Source organism: Manacus vitellinus, unplaced genomic scaffold (genome assembly GCF_001715985.3).
Source record: "Manacus vitellinus isolate BGI_N305 unplaced genomic scaffold, ASM171598v3 scaffold_36_pilon, whole genome shotgun sequence".
NCBI lineage: Eukaryota > Metazoa > Chordata > Aves > Passeriformes > Pipridae > Manacus > Manacus vitellinus.
Genome location: NW_021940508.1, coordinates 1,128,553 through 1,151,540, shown reverse-complemented (window position 1 = coordinate 1,151,540; position 22,988 = coordinate 1,128,553). Strand labels below are relative to the sequence as shown.

General features: G+C 37.2%; 1 protein-coding gene across 1 annotated transcript in view; it reads right to left on the bottom strand.

Moving 5' to 3' along the window:
• Window positions 1–22,988, bottom strand: part of ARL15 (ADP ribosylation factor like GTPase 15) — a 210,373-nt gene that overhangs the window by 4,687 nt on the left and 182,698 nt on the right. The gene's annotated exons all lie outside the window — the stretch shown is intronic.

Sequence of the window (22,988 nt, the reverse complement as noted above, 5' to 3'; positions counted from 1 at the left end):
ACTTCAAAAATGTACAAATTCTAAACATTCCAGCCAAATGTGAGCTATAGCACAGCATCTCTTAGTGACATAGAGAACCCTTCAAAAATAAAAATTCTTCCAAAATTGGTTAGTCTTTCTAAAATTAAACATAAAAGACTAGCACACTAATGTTAGTAGGATAGTAATAAATATATGTGAGACATGACGCAGTTTATTTGAAAGACCAATAACTAGTAACATTTGTTGCACCAATTGTCAAGGCAGAAACACAGACCCACAGGAAGACTGAGAAAGGAATGATTTTAGTTTAGTAATATATTCCAATCACTTTTCAAAATACCAAGTAAAATATCAAAACATATTTTTTAATTTTCTTAGGAGAAGACAGTAGTCTGCAGATTATACTAATCCACCATTTACTGTTTTCATCAAAATTTTAGTTTTTGAAAGTAAATAATCCAAAAGTACTCATGTTTGACTTGTCCACATAGACATTCAGTTTTTACATCGAAAACTATATCCATCAGAACTTACTACTGTCAATATATAAACAGAAGTATTTAGCTCTGACTTAGTCTGGACATTCTTGTTCATTGTAATTATTTGCCAAATACTCTTAATTTTCTTTTATCACAGACTGTGTCACAAATATGCAGCACAATAACAGGAGCAGTTACTCATAACATGGTAGGGAGTAGAGACCCTAGACAGGCAACTGGAGCCACACTGCGTAAGGCTGCATGTGCAGGAGGAATAAAAAAAAGAAAAGAAAGAAAGGCTTCCAAAGTCCATACAAGCTGCAACATCTCTATGTAGCTCTTACAGTGTCTACAGTTTTGTTTATTAATGTATTCTAATGGACAAAACCAACTGTAGTTGTATTAACTTACATAATTCAGAATTCAACCACAACCATGTGGCAGGAAGGCTTTCTTATTTTTTAGAAAGAAATTTTGACCATAGGGTTTAGTAACAAATGTCAGGAAAAAATGGGTTTTGAGATGGACCTTCTGCTTACCCAGCTGGATACAGGTGAAAAATTTTAGAATCTCTTTCCATCAAAGTACAATTATATCAATAACCTTTGAAAACGCAGTGTAGTAGTAGACATTCACTTCCCCTCAAATTTTAAGACATACATTTGAAAAGTTGAAAGAAACAGGACTTCAACAAACAGTATTTTAGTATCATCATACCTACTTTTTAGCATTGTCATTTCAGTGCCACATCAGTACCTGATATGTTGGCATGGTTATGCGCGATAAGAACCAAAATACTAATCTCTATAAGGGATGTATTGCTATGTTCCCTGCAGCTGAAGTGACACCAAATTGAATTTACTCAATGGCACTGATCACAGAACTTGAGAAGCAGGGTAAGAAAGCTCTCTAGCCTGTTTCAGCAATAGCCTCCTTGACTGTCACACAAGGGGAGGAAGTAAAAGCTGCACAGAAGGATAACAAAGCAAGGTATCAGTGCAGTTAGCGGGCAGAGCAGCCCACTGGTTTTAAACTGACAAATATGGCTGAGTAATTTGAGATGTTTCAGACCCACAGCCCAGAGGATGTCCACCACACCCCCTCTACTGGAAGACTATTGCCATCAGCCCCTTGAGTTCACTGAAGTCTGTCTGCAATCTTCTTTACACAGACTCTTGAATTAAGGCTACACCATATGAAGGATGATCATTACATTGTAAGGACAATACTTGGGTTTAAAATTAGAAACACATGCACACGGAATTGGTGGCCATAAGCAGACTAGCATTGAGTCTTGTGCCTTTGTGGGCAAACACAATACAGGTTACCAAGGTACCCTTTAGCCAAGAAAAATGACTACAGATGCCAACAGCAGCAATTTAGTGAAATAAATTTTGCAGATAAATTATTTATTTGGATGCCCAATGTTGATTAAAGTGTATTTTTTTCTATTACTAGCTGTGTAATTGAAATGTAACTAAATCAGTGATGTGCTGTCATCATTTTCCACATCTAAAGAACAGTTCAGAGTATCTGCATAATAGGTCCTAGATGAATGCCAAAATCAAAGTGTTTGTTAACCAGTGGTTTTTGAAATGGGACGTTTTGATACTGGCATAAAAACACAACTGCTTATATTCACATAAGTAACAGCTTCATACCTTCTACAGAGAAAAAAAGGATTTGCTAGATGACTCATGTCTAACACAAATCAAGAAAAATAACATTAATTGGCTTACAAATAATAAATAACTAAACCAGAAGTAGCACGGAAGTGATTTTCCACAACCCAAGGGACACTTTGTGGTATGTTGCCATATTTCCTCATTTAAACTTCACACCACAAGGGAGTTTGCTAAACCCTAGTGAGTTTTGCAAGTGAGCTCTATGAACTTTGAAACTTCCAGAAAGAAGTTTTCAGGAACAAATATTTTCCAATTTACTATAACTTCTCCCCCTCTCAACTCAGAAGAAGTGATTCACTTTTTAGAACAATTCTTTTTTTTAGACTTAACTAAAGAACCATTTTTTTACACGCAACAGATGAAACAACTACACGAAAACAGACTGGCACAGATGCCCAACACTTTTTATATAGCTGAGTTTTCCACTGGAATGCTCTCAGCTTTCCATCCATGTTTGTTTCTCTAGTTGCTTTCTGCCTTGATGACCATCATTCACACTCATTGCCTGCAGATTTCCTAAGAGGATGTACACTAATCACCAAAGTATCCAAAGGAAGCTGAAATTCTCTGAATACTCACTCATGTAGGTAGCTCTTGCATCATCAACAGTTACTATTTTACAGCTCCCTTCAGTCAAACTACTACAAAAGGGGTGAGTTCCTCAGAGAAGCTCTTCTGCCTTCCCCTCTGCATGAACAGTGAAAAGTTTTCTGCCTGTTCATGGATGCTGGAGCAAAGTACTTCAGAAGTCTGACACATTAGATGTGCATTTATATATTGGTTTTACATTTTCAAGAGTTTATTTTGAGAATGCTAAATTTTTAAGATATAATCTTGGAGGAAAACATAATCAATTAAATCTACATAATTTTAAGACTTCTTTACTACAATTTTACAGGATCTCACTGTATGTCTTGACTCCACATGGGGGCCTTGTTTTATAGAGAAGCTGACAATGTATTTACACCACATTCTGAAGTCAATAAAATCTAACAATACATGTTTGAAATTCCCAGTCTTCCAGTACTCCACCTTCTAAGTCCTATTCTTTTGGCATAATACATTAAACATATGGTTATCAAATGTTGCTTAACCTCCATGCTAGAAAAGTCAAGACACAATAAAAGGATTGGTGCCCAGAACCTCAGCTGGTGTAAATTATCATAGCAGCATGGAACTGATGTTACTAAACTGATGTACGTAAGCTGAGTAACCAGGCCCTGCTGAAACCTCTTCTATGTTCTATTACTGAAACTCATCATCTAGTCAGTTCATCACACATATGAACATAAGATCTATAGGAAAACTTAGATACTTTATTATATGAAAACCAAGTAATTTCTACAATTCAACATGAAAAAAAAAAGATGATTGAAAGTATTATTTTTCATTCAAATTCAAAATTTTACTACCAAATTTCATCAACACAAATCGGCTTCCAGCCCACTGGGACTAATCTGTTCCAAACAAATACAAAATTCAGATAGATACTTACATTACCAGGCTGGTAACTGGAGAACTTAATGGATAAAATATTTCTTCATTCATTGCTGTTTACTGAACAATTTAGTGGGGACAAAAAAGTGTAACAAAATGTATATCATATCCAGTCAAAGGCTTGGTCTCATCAGTGTCTCAACTACTCCGAATTTTTGAAAGACTTTTTCAGGACTAACCAAATATTACTGCAAGAGGGTGACTGGTGGGGAGTATGAATTCAACTAATATAATCTAACTTGCTGAATCCATGTATTAACTGCAAGAAGTGGTTCATTCATCTATCCCTAATCTGCATGGACAAGAAATGAAGTAATAATGGTAGATCAGGGTTCCCTATACCCACACTGGGGAAGTTTCATTGAGCTGTGATCCTGAGATTACCTTTTCAGACATCATAAAAATCTGCCTTTTGGAGCAACTGTTTAGAAGATGCAGGAAAGAGACCCAATTTTGATTGCCACTCCATGAACAACAGACAATTCATGTGTAAATTCAATGTCTTTGGAGAAGAGAAGCTGAAAGTCCGTCACATAGTTTTAAAAAGGGAAACTACATAAAATGAGGAACTTAAAGAAAATTAACTGGGCAGCTAAAAAGGTAAAATGTTTGCAGGTGGCATAGAAAAAAATACCATAATTAGAGACTCAGAGTATATTTATACTGTTACAGAAGACTTTAAAATAAACAGAAAAGCTTTGAACAGTTGCAGTAAGGAAAAGGATGGCATTAGAGATGTCTAAAAGAAGAAAACAGAAAAAAAAAAGGAAATTCTGGCAAATTAAATAGAAACCACAAATGTTGACCTAGTAACCACGGAGTAGAACTCATTGCTTAAATCACCACTGATGCTAAAAAGTAAACTGAAATCCACTCTAGTTTATGTTAGTGTGCTGGACTGCAAACTGCACAGCCTCTTGAGCTGCTACGTGTACTTTTCTGCTGGTCCTCTTCTGAGTATAGTGATTTATAAGATTGTGTGGAGTGGATTGATAGCCACTTAATCTTAAATCAACTAGCTCAATCCACTGTCACTCAGGAGTTAACACTTTCATGCTTTTCCCTAAAAATCTGCTAGAAAGTTCCTCATCTGACACCCCACTTGGTGGAAAAGGACCTCCTGTCTGACCAGAGCAGCTGCTGTAACGTGTACAATTGCTAGCCAAAGTCTCATAACATTTATTCCTCCTACAGAGACACTTCACATCATCCTGAAAAGATACTTCACGTGGGTCTGCTTGTATGCTGCTTCATAACAGTGATCTCATCCATATCTAGAGGGATCCTTGTAATGCACCTATGCATCATAAACACTCCCAAAGCACCTGTACCTCATAGTTATTGATTCCATACAGGATATCTGTTACACAACAGGGAGGGGAATGAAAGTGCCCAGATGATGGGATGGTGATATGCCCTGGTCTGGAGCAACCTAGCCACAGAGTTATTTCCAGGTGTGCTAGTTGAGGTCAAACACCACTATCAGCCATAGAAATGCCCTGACATTCTAGTTCTTTGAAGATCCATATTTCACTGCTCACTGAATTCCATGTGCCAAAGCCTGTATCTACAATGCTAAAAATTTGGGATGGATCCATTAAGTATATATTATGATAATGAGAATTATTTGAGCTGCCTTTTTTTTTTTAATTTTAAAATATGACCTGCAGAAGTAAAATCAAAAGAAAAATCAAGTCTGTGTTCTTCAGCATTTCTGAATGATGACAGCAATTTCTCTAGACAAGATTTCAAAGCCATCAGAAGCCATTTATTACAATGCCTCACAAGGAGTGGTGAACACTTTACAAATTAGTGTTCTCGTTTGTACAGCTTTCCAATATTTTTTTTAAATTTTTTTAGATTTTGAGTTTTATAAAAGACCACCTGAAGCACATCCAACTGAGCTTTGTACTTAGCTTTGTAAGAGACCTGGATGATATTTTTGGCTCCTAAGTCTTTACAAAGAGGAACACAGTCACTTATAATAATGTACACGGTACTTTGTGCACTTTTCCATCTTCAGAGGTCACAAGCCACAACACTTTTCACGTTGCAAGTGATTGCTGAAAGAAATGTATTTTAAAGAAGATAACTATCTATTCAGAATGAAGAAATAGGATGCCTGGCAAATCAGCATAGCCACACTACTCCAAACAGAGAGCACACAGTTCTGGCAAATACAAATGTGAGACAAGAAAAGAGGGAGTGAGCTAGAGAGTGGGAAGATTTTTAAAATCGATAAGTATTTTGTTTTTACAGATAGACAGAGTCATGCTATTATGGGTCTGGGACAAATAAGATGGATGAGAGTGAGTATAGGCACTTCCGAGGTTGCAGAAGTGCCACTGAGATGTGTATGTGGATGGAAGCAAAGATGGGCTTTGAGAAGCTACTAGAATCTATCAGTTCTTTGCACAAGTCTTTACCACAAAACAAGGTACTACAGTGCATTAGTTTTTTGGTTACATTCTGTTTGTTCAAAAGAAATAGTAAATCTCATGTAGCTGCCAAAAACATATAGCTATATACTCAGCCTTTCATGTCTTATTCACTGACGATATTCTGTTTATATAAGCATGTGTTTTTCCTACAATTGAAGACATAGAAATAACATGAGAACAGCAGCAGTATATCTACATAGAGAAAACCAGACTTTCAGATGAAGATTCATACAACCAGCGCTGCACTGGAAAAACAAGTCAAGGGCTCACAATTATCCGAGTGAAACAGCATCTCTTCTTGAGTGACAAGTGAAACAATGAGAACAGAGAAGTAGGTACTGTACAAAAATGCATCCAATGAAAGCACAGTAAAATATTTTTTGTTTATTATCTACAGCTCTAATTCTTTATCTTATTCCAAAGAATTAATCAGAAGTGAAAATCGGACATCATATTCTTTAAGTTACTGTTCCTATTGCTTCCTTTCTTACCCATTGTGTTTTATTAAGTACTTTGGGATGCCACAGATACTGTCTGACAGTTACAAATTTAAAGTGCTAGAATATAAAATCCTAAAGAGTAATGCTGAAAATTAGCCTTGGTTAAAGATAGCTATTTGGAGGACATCTAATATTCACATCTTTTTTTCTTCCACATACTGCAGAGACACAAAAATGCCAGTTTATTGCATATGAAGACAATTTGCTATGTAAGTGTATTCTTAGCACATCCAAATGTGTTCTTAATCTATATAAAAAGTGACTGAATATAAGATCCATTTAAACTTAGAATAACATGTTTAAATGACTATCATTGCCCTAATCTGTTAACAAAAAACATAGAATGGAACAGATCCAAAGATAATTTTACAAGAAACCTACTAAAAGCTTTTACTACATCACCAATCTCCTCTCTACTGTCTCACTCAGGTTTGTTTTTGTTACATCTTCAGGTAAATAGCTAGAGATGTAAGGAATAAAAGTAACTAGTAGAAACTCAACAGTCAAGAGCTTTAAAAAGAAATCTTTCAAGGCCTTCCAGAATTTTTGTAGTATCATTTTTTTTAATAGTCTGCAGATACTCATGGTTTACTTCAGAATATAACACTACTGACAGAGTATGTTGATTTCAGCAGCAAAATATGCTAGCTTTAACTACATATTATGGCTTTAACTAGCAACAAAACCTGAGACAAAAGTACACAAGTGCTGAGATTTTACCCTCCCCAACCCAAAAAAGTTTACCTGTGATGTAGAATGTCAAAATAACCTTTTCAATAATGAGAAGTCCAAAGATCAATCGTTATTATGACATCCTTTCTGCAAATAGCATGCTTTCTGTTCAGATAAACAGTATTTTCTAGAGAGGTGCATGTGTGATGATTCATTTGCATGTCTGAACATGTATATAAATCTAGCACTTGAATAAATAACATCTGTATACTGTGCCCACGTCTGCAAAGAAACAAAACACTGTACAGACATGTATTCTTGTATCAACAGCACAGAACAGGATTTCTAAGGGTTGTGGTTGGTTCCCCACATTCATGCTGCCGACACCGTTCCAATTTAAGAGCCAGTATGAACACAAAAGAAAAGCCATTCAGCAATAGCTGTGGTTCTACAAGATGTGTGCTCCCATGAACAGATCAGACGGCAGTCATGCCTATTTCTCTTGTTCCTTACCAGGTACAGAGCACAGTGTACAAATGTAGGATTGTTTGAACCTCCCTTTAGGTCTTTTGCCGAAGGGAGTATTATTCATTATGTAAAATCCACACAGCGGAAATGGAAGCTCAGAACTAACTGCAATTAACCATTTCCTGTTAAAAAGCAGAAACTGCAATAAATACATTTTTGAAAAAGTTAACATAAAATATTGGTAAAGCAAAAAGTGTTCCCAGAGACTAGAGAAGCTATTCACTTTAGGTGAATTTAGGTTTTCCTTTGTACACTACAACTATGGAGTACCTTTACAGTGTCATTGAAAAGCCAGATTATTTCTGAAGAAAAGGACCTGAAGGCAAGTGCTATGTCCTAGTAATGCCCCAATTATGACTGTATCAGTGAAAAACAAAAGCAGACATTTGGCAAGTGATTCCTGCAGAAAGGGAAACCCAGCTTCTGCAAGGTGCCAGGCAGCTCCTTCCCTCTATCTCTGCATCTGACTCGCAGTTCTACCAACACTATTACACCTAGAGTAAGCATCTCACTGAAAAGGAAATCATATAGAGAAAATATATAGCTGACATCAACTTTTTATGAGGACAAGAAGCTTAAAAGCAGTTGACTAAAATACCTTAATGCAACAGATTTTTCTAAGCACTCTCCACTCAAAGTATAACCTACCTATTCAAATTTGTTGTCTAATGAAGGTAAAATCACCTCTTTAGAATCTGGGGTTCTGGTGCTCAAGGTAAGTCATAATTCTGCACATTTGCAATTGCTAATTGAGTTTTCTTTACACTAGAAATCACCATATGCTAAGTTTGCTGACCACTAGTGACAAGTTGAAAGGTTATAATCACTAGCTTTTGCAGAACATACTCGAAATCTGCACCATTTTACCACTTCTTGATAATCAACTATTATACATGACTATAGCTAAAAAGACCTTAACTAAATACTCTTTACCAGGCTAGGAAAGGTTCTATATATGGAAGTTAATGAGTTTAAGTTTGAAACTCACATACAAGAAACAACCAATTACCTTGTCTGAAACACAGGCTTGTAAAACCCTCGGTTACTTGTAAAATGGTCTGCTACACATGAGTAAGATGATGTTTAAATTACTTATTTGATTAGATGCATTCACAGTGAAATTGATTCTTTTAAAACATTATTTTTAAACTTGATGCAAGTTAACTGTGCAGGATCTAGTTTTATATCATCACAGCCTGTGCAATCCAAAGTAGTACAAAGGCAATAAAACAACAAATAGAATATCTTTCAGCCATAAGCACCAAAAATAAATCTGAGTTGTGATTTTTCTACAGTCTGAAAGTAGCACTGTATCATGGCATTATACCCAACATTTCCAGTTATAATTTAGCACTATTATTCTGTTATGCCTATTATGCAACAGTTGGCATGAGAACTGGGCAATTATCAACAGGTTATTGAATATTCCTCAATTTCCAACTCAGGAGTGCAGTTTTCTTCTTTACAGTGGTCCAAATTTCAAAGAAAAAGAAACAATTGCAAGGAAGCCATGGATGTGAATATATATAAAAAAAGCCCAAAACTAAAAATAGGTTCTTCAATAACATTTTAGATTTGAATGTTTAGCATGGTCTTATAAATACAGACAGATAGATCATGCCAGAGTTACTGAACAGACCAGAATTTGCAAAGTAATGTTTTATGTCTGCTTCCATAACTGGAAAATGGTTCTATTGTTTTATAGTGAATCAGTGTACTAGCAGTATATTGCTAATAATTCACAGATGCTTTAGTGACTTATAACAGGAAAGGTTTACTTGGTAAGAACTAAAATTCAAAATCTTACTAATGTGACATTTCCAACTGTCTTTTCCAAAAAGAAGTCACGTTCTTACAAGATTTAGCACTAACAATAGTTTTTCAAAAAATTAATACTACAAAGTGTTTTATACATTGCTCCAAAAAAGCTGGAAAACATGCCCTGTTGCCTACTTTAAAACTGTTTTGGAGATGAATCAAATTCTCAGACTTTGAATAAATAAGTATTTGCACATTGTACAGCAGTTTACTGAAAATGCAGTGAAGAGTGCCACCAGCCACACTGTTTTATAGTCCAGTTGTAGACAGATTGATAGAAAGGACAGTATCATCATCATGTCAGTCAGACCACAGGCAGTGCAGCAGGAATTGGAGAGGGGAAGTATGTAGAGCTGAGAAGAGATCAGCCATACAAAATAGCTTTAGATTACTTACAAGCAATAAAACATTCTGCTTCTAAAGATGTCTAACTCATCACTGCAGAAATTACTTCATATAAAAAAATTCCAGTCCAGCTGGTAGTGTATCAGCTTGATGTTTGCCAACTGGAAAGCACAATTCTGCAAAAGGACTTTACAGAGTTTGAAGCAGAGTATATTGAAAAGTGGACAATGCTCAGAAAAATCAAGATGAAAAAGTAACATTTGTCACAGGAAACAAAAAAATGGTTCATTTGTTCCCTTGATAAGAGTTGAAATGTATTAACAGGATCTGTCAGTAAAAATAAAGTATAAATGCAATCAACTGGGTTTAGATTAAAGACAAATGCAGGACAAACAAGTACAACTGGATCCTATAAAAAAAATTCACTGGCTGGTGGTCTGATTAGACCTTCAGCTATTCTTGTAGGAGGGGAGAGAGCAGTTCTGCTCATTTTACAGAAAGCACATGCAAAGACCATAATGCCTCTAGTATGATTCGTATACTCCATCTTTAATTAAAGTTAACATATGTAAATTTTGTGAATTTTCTGAATTTTACCATAAATGCTAGATAAAACACTTAAGTTCTTTCCCTTTTCGCCTTGTTTGTATTCATGGATACAGTACACACAGAGAGAAAGCCAATGGAACTACATTTGAAGTTATATTGTTCTACTAATATAGCCTGGACACTCACAGTTCATATATAAACCGATCCTTACTTCTGTGACAGTCATTTACTTTGCACAGTGAATTTTCTGACCTAAAGGGTAAACATGAACTGTTCGATTATTTGTTTTTCATTATCCACAGTATATGATTGATCAGCTAAGTCATTTGGTTTGCCTTCTTCACTGGACGACATTTTAAAGTATGCCACTAACAGACAGATAACCCAATAAACAATACCACTTGTGTTTGTGCACAAATACCCTGGATAACATGCAGCTTCTCATTCTCTATCTTCCTTTCACCACAAACATTCAGAGATAGTAAGTTCACTTTGAGTTATGCAATCAATTCATGCTTGATACAACAATATAGGAAAGATACGGGATTGCAATTTAGCTATCAACTACACATTAGTCTACAAGCAAGAACATCTCAGCTTGTATCATACACAAAGGTACAGTGACATTATCATTAAAATGGCTGCACAAAAATGTACAGCTGAAGCAAAAGGAGAAATACAATGTCTTCTTAACATCCTACCCCATACTGTTATGCCTCATTAAGCACTTCCAACGTCTTGATGGGCTACAAAGAAGTAAAAACACTTGGTCAAGAATTTCCTTTTAAAGAACAGTCCATTTACCTACAACCAGTACCAATCTGCAAAGATACGTATACAACCAGCGCAACAGAAACCCATTTCACAGGAAAAAACACCCAAACATTTATGGTCTTACACTTTGATATTGGCACATATCTGCCACTTACACTTTGCAAGACATTGTGATACCACAGCAATACAGACCACGCTCCATCTGATACAGACAAATCCAGAACATTTTGAACCTAGCTTGTACTTAAAGTTGAGGATATTCAGAAGCAGGAAACTGCAAGGAGAAAAATTAGTAGAGAGACATCAAAAAGGACAAAAATAATCCCTTTGTCTACAATTGCTAGCATTAATATATTTTATGACCATGATCTAGGCCACCTTCCTGCAGAAGGAAGCTTGTGCAAAGAAGTGGAGGTCAAGCCTAGAGTGATGTGGTTCACTGAATGACCAAACAGAGGTTTACATATTTGGTTTATGGCTGCTGGCACTGGTTTTGGCCTAGAAGCCTCTAATGAACAAAGAGAGCTCTGATCCTTTCTGGAGCCATTCATACGTGATTAAGATCCAACAATACAGCACTTTGATCAACTGAGCTACAGAAAGATTGGATGTTTCCTGAAGGAGTCATTTCGGGTGAAAAGGGAGGAGAAGAAAAGAAGAAGAAAATTTTCCTGATCAGGTCAAACTTACTGAGACAGCGCTCTTCTCACATCTGACACGCATTGTACTCTCTTGAGAGTTTTGAAGCTTTGGAAAGATGACAGATGACTGAGGTATGGAAAAGAGGAATGAACTGTGGTATCACTGTATCAAACTCAAAGAATAAATTTAACTTTTTGAAGATGGAATAAGATTCATTTTCAAGAGAAGGCAATTGAGTTAGCTTATGCAAGGCATATTGCAACAAAGAAGGACATAAAAATGTACAACCATTACGGTAAATTGAATAGCATCTTTCATAGATATGCTTGAAAAGCTTGCAGCACTATAGTAAAAAATACATACTTCTTCATTCTGATGCAGCTGAAAACAGCAGGAGATACATGGGTAAGTCTATAAAAAAATCCCAGAGAATGAACACCTGGTTCCTTGAGAGTAATCTTTCTATCTTTACACCAATATACTTCACATAACCCAAGAGAATTAAAGGCCTGTTTGAAGTTAGAAGAGCATGTTCATGACACACCACTTGCAAGAGTATTTACTTTTTTTCAGCAGACATAAGTATTAAGCACAGGTGATGGATTCAGATCCACAGGAATGAACAGAGGTTGGAATGTCTAGACAACCAGGAAAGCATAACACAGGTGTGACAACTGCTTGACTATCACATTTCAACATTTTCAGTATAAACTAAGTAACTTTCATCATCTGTTGATATAAAAGCAGAAGAGGGGAAACATATTTGGCTTTGTCTACTACGAATATCTACTCCTAATAATTTATTTTGGAAGCTACTTCTCCTTTTCATATTTGAGTTGGATGCTTCCAAGTCCACCTGGGGATGGCTCAGCTCTCTGGCTATCCAATACAACAGTTCTCAGTTCGGAAAACAATTTAAATTATTTGTCACTGGTTTAGTGAGATTCTTCATACTTGAATGCTTATGTGCTGACCTACTGGAAAGCAGGTGATTTTTGGCTCAAAAGAAAATCTTCATATTTGAAATTTAAACTCTAACATTTTGAATTCTTTGGCAATGTATGTGTACCATAATTCCTTATGTACAAAACACGCAAAACACATTATCTTTCCTCGGATGATTTTTGAAAACCAACAATGTAGAGCTGTGCTGACAGCCAACTACCAAGAACAGGAAAGCTGAGGTGAAAGCAAAGGGAATCGACAAGAGGATAACCCCAAAAGTAAAATCTGTTGTCACTATTTGTCATTAAAGAAGGATTTCCCACCAGTCTTGTACCATAAAAGAGAATCCTTCCCTTTATAAACTACTCTGTATTATAGTGCTATAATGTCAAGTGCATATTAAAAAAATCTTGAACTACTGTGTGTCTGTACACAAGCAAGGCAACTAAAAAGTTATCTACTTCTTAAAGCAGTACCACCAAAAAAAATGTGGAAGAAGCATTTTGCATCTCCAAGAGATTTAGGAGTTAAGTTATAGAAAGGGAAGTTTCATTTTTCCCATCACACATCTGCAGTATAACAGCAGACAGTTTATCAGTATAATCTTCAATAATTAATGTTTGATTACTCTTGTCATAATTTCTTATGCTTCACAAAATATAATCTCTAATTAATAATTTAATTTTAATCAAATAATTAAAAATTTATTAGAACACATTTGCTATTACAAATCCATGAAATGGAGACAATTTAACAAATCCATTAGACAAGTACAAATACAATTTCTGGAACTATAGAACTGTAGACAAGAAATCAGTCCCTTTTCAAAAACCAACAGCAGGCCATTCCCCAGGACTGATCTGTGAATTAGCAGAGGAGCAGGAGTCTGAACAGCAGCACTCTCCCATGACATTTACAAAGCTGCAGTTCATTAATATTACTGCCAAGAGTAGAACCTGGTCTGACAGATCAAAACAACTTATTGGCCCTATTTAGAATTAACAACAAGGCATACATTTTAATGGCAACTAAGCAGTTAAGCCAGTTGCTAATCACCACCAACCTGCAACTGGGCACAGCAACACCCATGCTTTCAAAACTTCCTACAGGCATACACAACTGAGATGTTTGACAGCACTACTGTGACTGCTCTTCTTCACCTTTAGGAGTTTTCCACTTTTCAGAGTTGTCTGTACTGCAAAAGTATCCCATATGTAATTGTGTGACAATTTTTACTATTTTCATTATATTCTGTGTCTTGGACACTGTGTTTTGTTCTTTTCAAGTGACAGAGGAACTGTTTTTTTGGCACTAGCTTTCAAACAAAAAACATGCACTATCTTAAAGGTTATTATAACAGATTATGATAATTAAATTGCATACAGAGTACTGATGTACTGCAGCTGTATAGTTATGCCCAGCTTCTTGAACCGGCTTTCCCAGAAAGCTCTACAACTTCCTTCCTGATTTAACTTCAAAGCAAAAGACATAGCAAACTTTTGACTGAACTTGTCTAAACTACATGTGGAAGGTAGAGCTTTCACTTGGAGAGCTGCCAGCCCACCTTTGGCTCCCAGCAACAACCAAATATACAGCTGCACCTAGGTTCAAGGACGAGAATTTGGCATACTGGCAGCAGTCAAATAGAAAAAAGTTTATTCCCAGACTCCATGGGTAAAGGATCACCCTCTTTGCTTTGACTGGCCACCTGGAATAAGGGAGGCAAATTTTCCTTGCATTTACTAGCCATGAGCAAAGTCTGCTTCACTTGCTATTCAAACTTCACTGTAGCAACAGAATGGTCCATGTGATTCAGGGACAAAGGTGAATCCTGCAGGACTGATGCCCTCCACAAATGCTGGAGTCACAAATGGTGACTAGAGCTCCAAATGTGGGCTAACATTGAAATCAAGTTACGTTTGCTCAGCAGAAATGGAAGAGAGCTAAGGAGACTACACAGTTGTGAGTTTTTTGGTTTGGATTTTTTTTTAACATTTTCTTCTTCCATAATTCAGCTCAAAAGAGAACCCATGAAGGTAGGAATGGGTGAAGGATATGGTGAAGGATACAGGCAACAGATAGTAAAAGATAGACATGTTCCATTAGACAATGAGGGAAACATACAGAACTCAAAGCAGAAAGTTCAGATCATGATTAGTTTCACATTAATTTTATTTATTGGAAATTGCAAGAGGTCAATATGAGGCATTATTGTACAAGACCTCCATCTCCATTACAGCTAATCATATATTTCCAGTATTTCCTATTCATTTCAGAAGTCAGCTGAGATCTCTCAATCCATAAAACCCATATTTTAGGTCATAATTCAGGGTTTAATAAAATGTATTTTGCAAATAGTACTGAGATGTTAAAGGAATACCACACTACTCCCTGTCTTTCAGACTCAACCTGAAAAAGCTTCAACGTAAGCAGAATTTTATGATTCATACTCATTCATTAATGCAAGTACCAACTGCAAACCACTTTTTTATCCATGCTAGTTCAAGTATACCACTGCCAAATACAAGTCATCATCATGACATTCCCTGAAAGCATGGCTAATAAAACAATATGGTAACATTTACCCTCCTCATACCTAGTTACAGGATCTAATATTCAGTTAACAGAGTATCTACAATTCTATAGATAATCATATGTATATTATATAGAGAGAAGGTAAGGCGTTCAAACCGTGTTTTCAATAAAATTAAAATTCGAATCTTAGATTTTTTTTTTCTTTTTGTAAACACATAACCCTTGAGTATTTTGAGTTCAGCAAATTTTGTATGTTTACTGCTATATTGCTTTCTTTCATTCTAATGATGCATCTACTTTAGGCATCACTTAAGCAGGCATAAAGAAACTCTAGATTAACACAAAATATGATAGGGATACCAGTTCTCTTTCTCAAAAAGGACTGTTGGGTTCTCAAAGACTTTTGTGCAAGAATACCACATGATGTTGGAGATGCTAATGAAGGAAATGTCATCTATCCCTGTGAGCTAAGTAAGTATTATTTTCCCAGTTTTCCAGATTAAATGCAGAAAGGAAGGATTAAAATTCTCAGAAAAAAAATCAGGTAAGGTATTTCATCAAGTGTTTGATTACAAATTTTGAGCAGTCCCACTCAGGTGGGTAAATCCTTCACTTCTGACTTGCAAGCAACTTTTTCCAATTCTTCCCACCCACCTCCATCCCAAGTATGTTGGAATAAGCTCAGCCAGGTAGTGGTTAGCCAGAAGAAAAACAACACTTCTTTTTAGGAACTGACACCAGCTCAGACTTGTTCTTTTCTGAGTCTGCGCCTTGGAGAAGATCAAGAAACTTGTCATTTCTACACAGAAACTGTCTCCTAAAATAGATTCACTTACAAACAGGCTCTGGCAGCACCTGGATTTGGCACATCTTGTAACCCTGGAAAGGGAATCAGACTGGTGAGTTTGTAAGGAGCTGTGACACGTTTCTGGTTTTCCTTAGAACTCCTTCTCTTTTTGAAAAACATAGGGAATTATCAGGACTTATCGTCTAACTATTCAGCAAATTCCTTACAGAGGAGTGAATATATCCAAATTCTCAGTCAATTAGCTAGTCAAAAGTTAGACTGCCAAGCAGGTTAAAGCAGAAAAAGGTGTAGACGGTTGGTTTGCTCTGACAACAAAGGTAACCCATCTCTCTTTAGATCATAGAACCACAGACCCATAGAATGGCCTGGGCTGGAAAGGACCTTAAAGATCAGCTAATTCCAACTGCCCTGGCAAGGGCAGGGTTGCTACCCACTAGACCAGATTGTTCAGAGCCCCATTCAACCTGGCTTTGAACACCTGCGGGTCATCCACAACTTCTCTAATCAACCTGTTCCAGTGCCTCACAGTAAAGGATTTCTTCCTAATACCTAATATAAATCTACTCTCAGTTTAAAGTCATTCCCCCTTGTCTTGTCATTACATGACCTTTTAAATAGGCACCCTCCATCTTTCTTGTAGGCTCCATTCAGGTACTGGAAGATCACACTTTGTGACCCCAAAGACTTCTTTTCGAGGCTTAACAAACCCAGTTCTCTTAATCTTCCTCAGAGGAGAAGTGATCCATCTCTAATCATCTTGGTGGCCTCCTCTGGACCCTCTCCAACAGGTCAATGTCCTTCCTGTGCTGGGGACCCCAGAGCTGCAGCACTCCAGGTGGGTCTCATCAGAAAAGGGAAGGGCAGAATCACCTCCCTCAACCTTCTGGCCACGCTGCTTTTGATGTAGCCCCAGGGCAGGATCGGCTTTCTGGGCTGCAAGTGTACATTCCTGGGCTTCTTATCCAGCAGCACACCGGAAGTCTTTCTTGGCAGCGCTGCTCTTGATCTGTTCATTCTTCAATCTGTGTTGATACTAGGGTTGCTGCAATCCAGGTGCAGAACCTTGCACTTGGTCTTGTTAAACCTTGTGAGATTCCCATAGGTCCATTTCTCCAGCTTGTTCAGATCAAATGTTCAGAAGCAGTAAATTATAATGATTTAGATGTATGAAAAAAATAGGATTTTTTACTTACCTCTCTCCCAGTATCTACCAGTATAATGAATTATAAATCGTAAATACAGTAATCCTTTTTATCTATGTCTCTCAACTTTTTCGTGTAACTGTGATATGTCCATATAAAGTGTTTGGGTTTTTTTTCCTTCAGGTAAGTTTGAACATGAAATTCAGTGGGTTTAAAATTGAGTAAAACCCAGTTTATACAAACCATGTTTTGTTAGCAAATATATCTCTTATTTTTATGGGTAAATTTATGCATAAAGAATTGCAGTATGTTGCAAAAATTTTGCCATTTCCCCACGTTTATATCTATATTAGGAGTTCCAGTGTTATGTATATGTCATATCTATAGTTGTTCAATGTATCTATAGTTGAGACTTCTGCTTGGCATGAAGCCAAGGAGACAAGATTCTAAAGCCCATTAACAGTGTATCATGATTGTGAATTAAAGAATCCTGTGGAATCATAAACTGTCTAGAAAGAAAATTAGAAAAATAATAAAATTTGATCAAAGGGTTAATATATTTTTATTAGTGCCTGGCAGCAGACTAGTAATAGACCATTTAAATGTGTACAGCAATATAACAGTCTTATGTCAGATGCATACTGGTGAAAAAGTCTGCAGACAGTAGAGTACTTATACTCTAGACACTAGAGTAATAATAATAAAAAAAACCCAACCAACCAACCAACCAACCAAAAAAAAACAGACCAAAACTAAACAAAACAAAAAACCAACTAAACAAAAAAACCCACAAAATAAAAACCAAACAAAACCCCCCAAACAAACAAACAAAATAAACCCCACCCAAAAACCTGACTAGACTTCAATAGCTCTCATCTGTATTTATCAAGCTGATATTCTCTGGAATGTGGAGACTTTTCTAAAGGACTCAAAACATTACCAAATGTTTTCAGGCTATCAATGTCAATAATTACATAGCAAGCACTGCTGGGAAACTACATTCCCACATTAAAATCCCAGTCTAAAAAGCTCAAAACATAACTACCCCCACCAAACTGTGTCTAAACAAGGTAAAAATAGCTGTTCCATACACAGAAAATTTGCACAGGCTAGAAGATGAATGCTGCAAGGTAGAACTATGTCTCTGTCAGTGGCTGAAAAAGCAATATTTTGAAGTATGTCTGGCCGATTAGTCAAGAATGTCATAGCAAGTCTAAGCAATAACACTACTACTTTTTTCATAATAGAATATAAAATGAGTATAGAGTATTTTGTAAGTTAGATTTTATATTTCCTCAAACACTCGAGTCCTGAGAAGCCAGATTTCATGGTTTCAGAAAGTCTCGTGCTTATATATCAAAATGACTGTATTTAAAAAAACAAGGATGTTTAAGAAGTTCCAGGCTCTTTTTCTGGCTTTCCCATTTAAGTTCAGTGACATCACAAAGCTACTATTAATTCATTTTAGCTACTAACACATTTGAGAAGTTTGTGGATGTGGAGTTTATGAACACAACTGAAGATTCTCCAAGTAAATACAAACAGAAAGTCAGAATTTAGCTGGCTATGGAAGCATTAATGGTAAGCTTTTGTTGTCTTCCTCCCTCACCAATATGGTCTTACTGTTTACTTGTTATTTATATATATTTATACAAAATTTAAAGATAGAAAGGAAAAACTTCAAAGAAAAAGGATAAAATAAACATGGCCTGTTTATTCCTCTTCATTCCTTCCCTCTCCCCCTCAATCAAGTGCCTTTCCTGTGCTTACCTTGTTCTGATCTTTCAAATCCACCCAACTGGACAAGAACCATCTGCTGCAGCACCACAGCCCACAAGGCCAGGAATAGCATGGAGAACCATAGCATCACTTAGCCAACAGGCTGTTTTCTCACGACTACTGAAAATGTGTCCAAGAGCCAGGTCATACTGCCTTCCATCTCCCACAGAACAGATTGCAGTGACTCAGGATCCCTCTGGGTCAGAAGTCCTCTGGGCCAACTTGCTGCTGCTGTACACAGCACTAATTCACTCTCTTACAGCCACCTCACCAAGCCTGTTTTCAAATCATTTAAATGTGTTCTGGCAGACAGCTATGACAAATAAATGTCTTTTACCAGCATACTGAAGTGAACCTTTGGGACATTCAATGAGAACAGACATGCAATTCAGTCTAACACTGGACAACTTGTTTTTCTTAATATGCTTTTTTCTTAAATGATGCTTCTCCAAACTACATCAAATGTTATAGTGGTATCATGTTTTCTTTGCATTTCAGGAGGACCTCTTAGAATTATACCTGGAGTCCCAACACCTTACTGTGCAAAGCAATACTTATTTTAGTGATTTAATTAATCCATTCCAGGTCTGTAAAGCATGCACACATTTATGTGAGTCAACTTCACAGACTATAAAAAAGAAGCAAAGCAGGGGAGAAGTTACTGCCAGAGAGAGAATACATTTATATAATAAAAATTAATAAACTTCACAGCAGAAGAACTCAGATGAAATTATAGTGTATGCTTCCTTTTTGTTTCCTGCTTACCATGTAGTAGAACTTATTTTGGCAATTAAATCATAGTAAGAAAGATGTTTATATACCGAGTTTCCCTTATGTTCTGCTCATCCTCCCCCTAAACACACATACTAAGACACAGAAATTAATCAAACTGCAAAAAAGTCCAAACAACTCCTAAAATAGTCTCAAAACCATTTTCTTGAAAATGATTCAGGTACCACTTGAAGTCAATAGAGCAACTTTCCTGTTGGTACCTTATATGGAAGTAACTGAAATGTGAAATCTTCATACAGAAAGAGAGCTATACTAAGCAAGTTAAATAGCATTGTCTTGCCTTGGTGTTATTCTTTACCATTCACCACAGCCTTAGTCTGATAATACCCTACTGATAGCAGAATGAAAAATGTATTGAGAGCTTCTGGTACAAAGCAATACCGTGACTACCTAATTAGTATCATAAATATCACATCTTTTTCCAATTGAAAACATGACCAATAGTTCCATTAAAACTTTTGTATTATACTAAAACAAGTTTGAGATACATGAATTGAAGTACAGGAACAGTGAATTGCCTTGTTTACCTACTTAAAAAAAGTATTTTAAAAGCCAGTATAAAATTCTGGAACATCACAGCAAGAGTGACTTCAATACAATATCACTAGTAATGATAGCTTAAGAACCAGAAAAAGGAGGCAAGGGGGGGAAAAAAGGAAATTATTTCCTCAAGTAATTGTAATGTCTGCTAAAGGACAGAAGGAAGGTGACTGGTAGCATCAAGATAAGCAATAGATCTAAAGAATCTGGGAAGTCACTGTGCTCTGTACACCTCCATTGCAAATTGTAAATTACTTTCAGTGGTGTTTTTTACTACTGAAAGGTGTTCCAGAAGTTCCAAACACAGAAGTACTTAAAAAATCACTCACAACTTTGTTGGTTGCTCGTCAGAGCCTTTTGCTCTGACAGATGTTTCCTTAATAGCTACAGCAAAGTTGACTTGTAGACTATATAAGAAAAAAAAAAGATGAAGCCTTGAAGCCTTCCTTGCTGATCTGTATGCAAATTTCAGGAAAGGTGGGAAAAGCTCTTCACCTGGGACAAATGAGGAGAAAAGCACAGTGGAAGTTGTACCTTCAGACAATGACGTTCTTTTTACAACCCAGAGATCCATGGTTCTTTAACACTTAAAGTTACATGGCTCTTTACTGACAGCATCCTCCTCCTTTCAAATATAAAAACAACCTGGTGCTAATGAAAAAAGAAGTTTAATGTCTGTACTTAAAAACCAGCCAGACACCATGGGATCACAAAGCAAGAAACTCTTAGGCAACAGGCTGCAAGCCAGAAGGAAGTGCTATTAATCTGCTGCACCTGGTGGCTCTTCTGCAGCTCCTACTGGAGAACCAGGATGAGACTTTGTCCACCCCAGGACTGCTGAGGCATGCAGAAAGGTAGAGCACAACAGAGCCAGCAGACTGAAACCAGACAGCTACTGTGCTACCCAAGCAATTATTTCTGCATACTGGCTTTCTGTATCTCTAGGCAGGTATCTTAAGCTCAGAGGAGTTCATTTTCTGTTTTAAAGGCCCTGATGCTCAAAAGCAAATATTCTGAAAATGACTGCTGAGCGTCAGGAACTACCATAAATGCTGTGACAATGAAGACAGAACTGTTCATAAAGACTGTGTCCTCCCCTGCTCCCTGTGAGGGCAACTACAAGTTCAACTGCAACCATTCACTCTGCCAGGTTATGCTTACTTACAGACTGCTCATGTAACAGCAGTATTACTGAGTGCAAAAGTTCCCAACTGAGAATAAAGAGCTCCTCGGTAAAAAGAAAGAAATGTCAACCTGAAGAGATGGGGCTTTTTCTGATGGGAATATCTCCATTGAAATTCCTCCAAATCTAATATGTGAGACCATATCGTTTTAAATTAAGAGTTCAGGAGGCTAATTTAAATTATTTGCACACAAAAAAAGCCCAACAAGACCCAGATAAATGTACATAGAAAGTTTATTAAAGAATACCAGCTGTGAATGAGCAAATCAACTATCTCAAAAAACTGATCTACAGAAATAAAGACCAGCATTTTTTACTCATTCCACAATCTAGACATTCATTTTCTGATTTGTCAAAGTTCTTAGCATTTTACACAACTTTCCAGATTCAAAGTGCCTACTGAGTTTTTGATTGACAATATTTATCGTGGGAAAGTTCTGTCAAACTGGGTATCAAGAAAAAAGAACCAAGGGAACACACAGTAAGAAACCACTAAAAATCACTTAGGTTCCAGTCATCTATTTGTCATTAGACAAAACAATCTATGACAAAGGTAGGCAGATAGAATCATAGAATCATAGAATCAGCTGGGTTGGAAAGGACCTTCGAGATCATCAAGTCCAACCCTTGATCCACTACCGCTGCGGTTACTAGACCATGGCACTAAGTGCCACATCCAGTCTCATCTTAAAAACCTCCAGGGACAGAGAATCCACCACTTCCCTGGGCAGCCCATTCCAGTGTCTGATCACCCTCTCTGTAAAGAAATTCTTTCTAATATCTAGCCTAAACCTCCCCTGGCAAAACTTGAGACTATGCCCTCTTGTCTTGCTGATGGTTGCCTGGGAAAAGAGACCAACCCCCACCTGGCTGCCACCTCCTTTCAGGGAGTTGTAGAGAGTGATGAGGTCTCCCCTGAGCCTCCTCTTCTCCAGGCTGAACAGCCCCAGCTCCCTCAGCCTCTCCTCATAGGACTTGTGCTCCAGTCCCTTCACCAGCCTTGTTGCTCTTCTCTGGACCTGCTCCAGCACCTCAATGTCCTTCCTGAACTGAGGGGCCCAGAACTGGACACAGTACTCCAGGTGTGACCTCACCAGTGCTGAGTGCAGGGGAAGAATCACTTCCTTGGACCTGCTGGCCACACTGTTCCTGATCCAGGCCAGGATGCCATTGGCCTTCTTGGCCACCTGGGCACACTGCTGGCTCATGTTCAGCTTCCTGTCAATCCAAACTCCCAGCTCCTTCTCTGCCTGGCTGCTCTCCAGCCACTCTGTGCCCAGCCTGTAGCTCTGCATGGGGTTGTTGTGGCCAAAGTGCAGGACCCAGCACTCGGCCTTGTTGAACCTCATCCC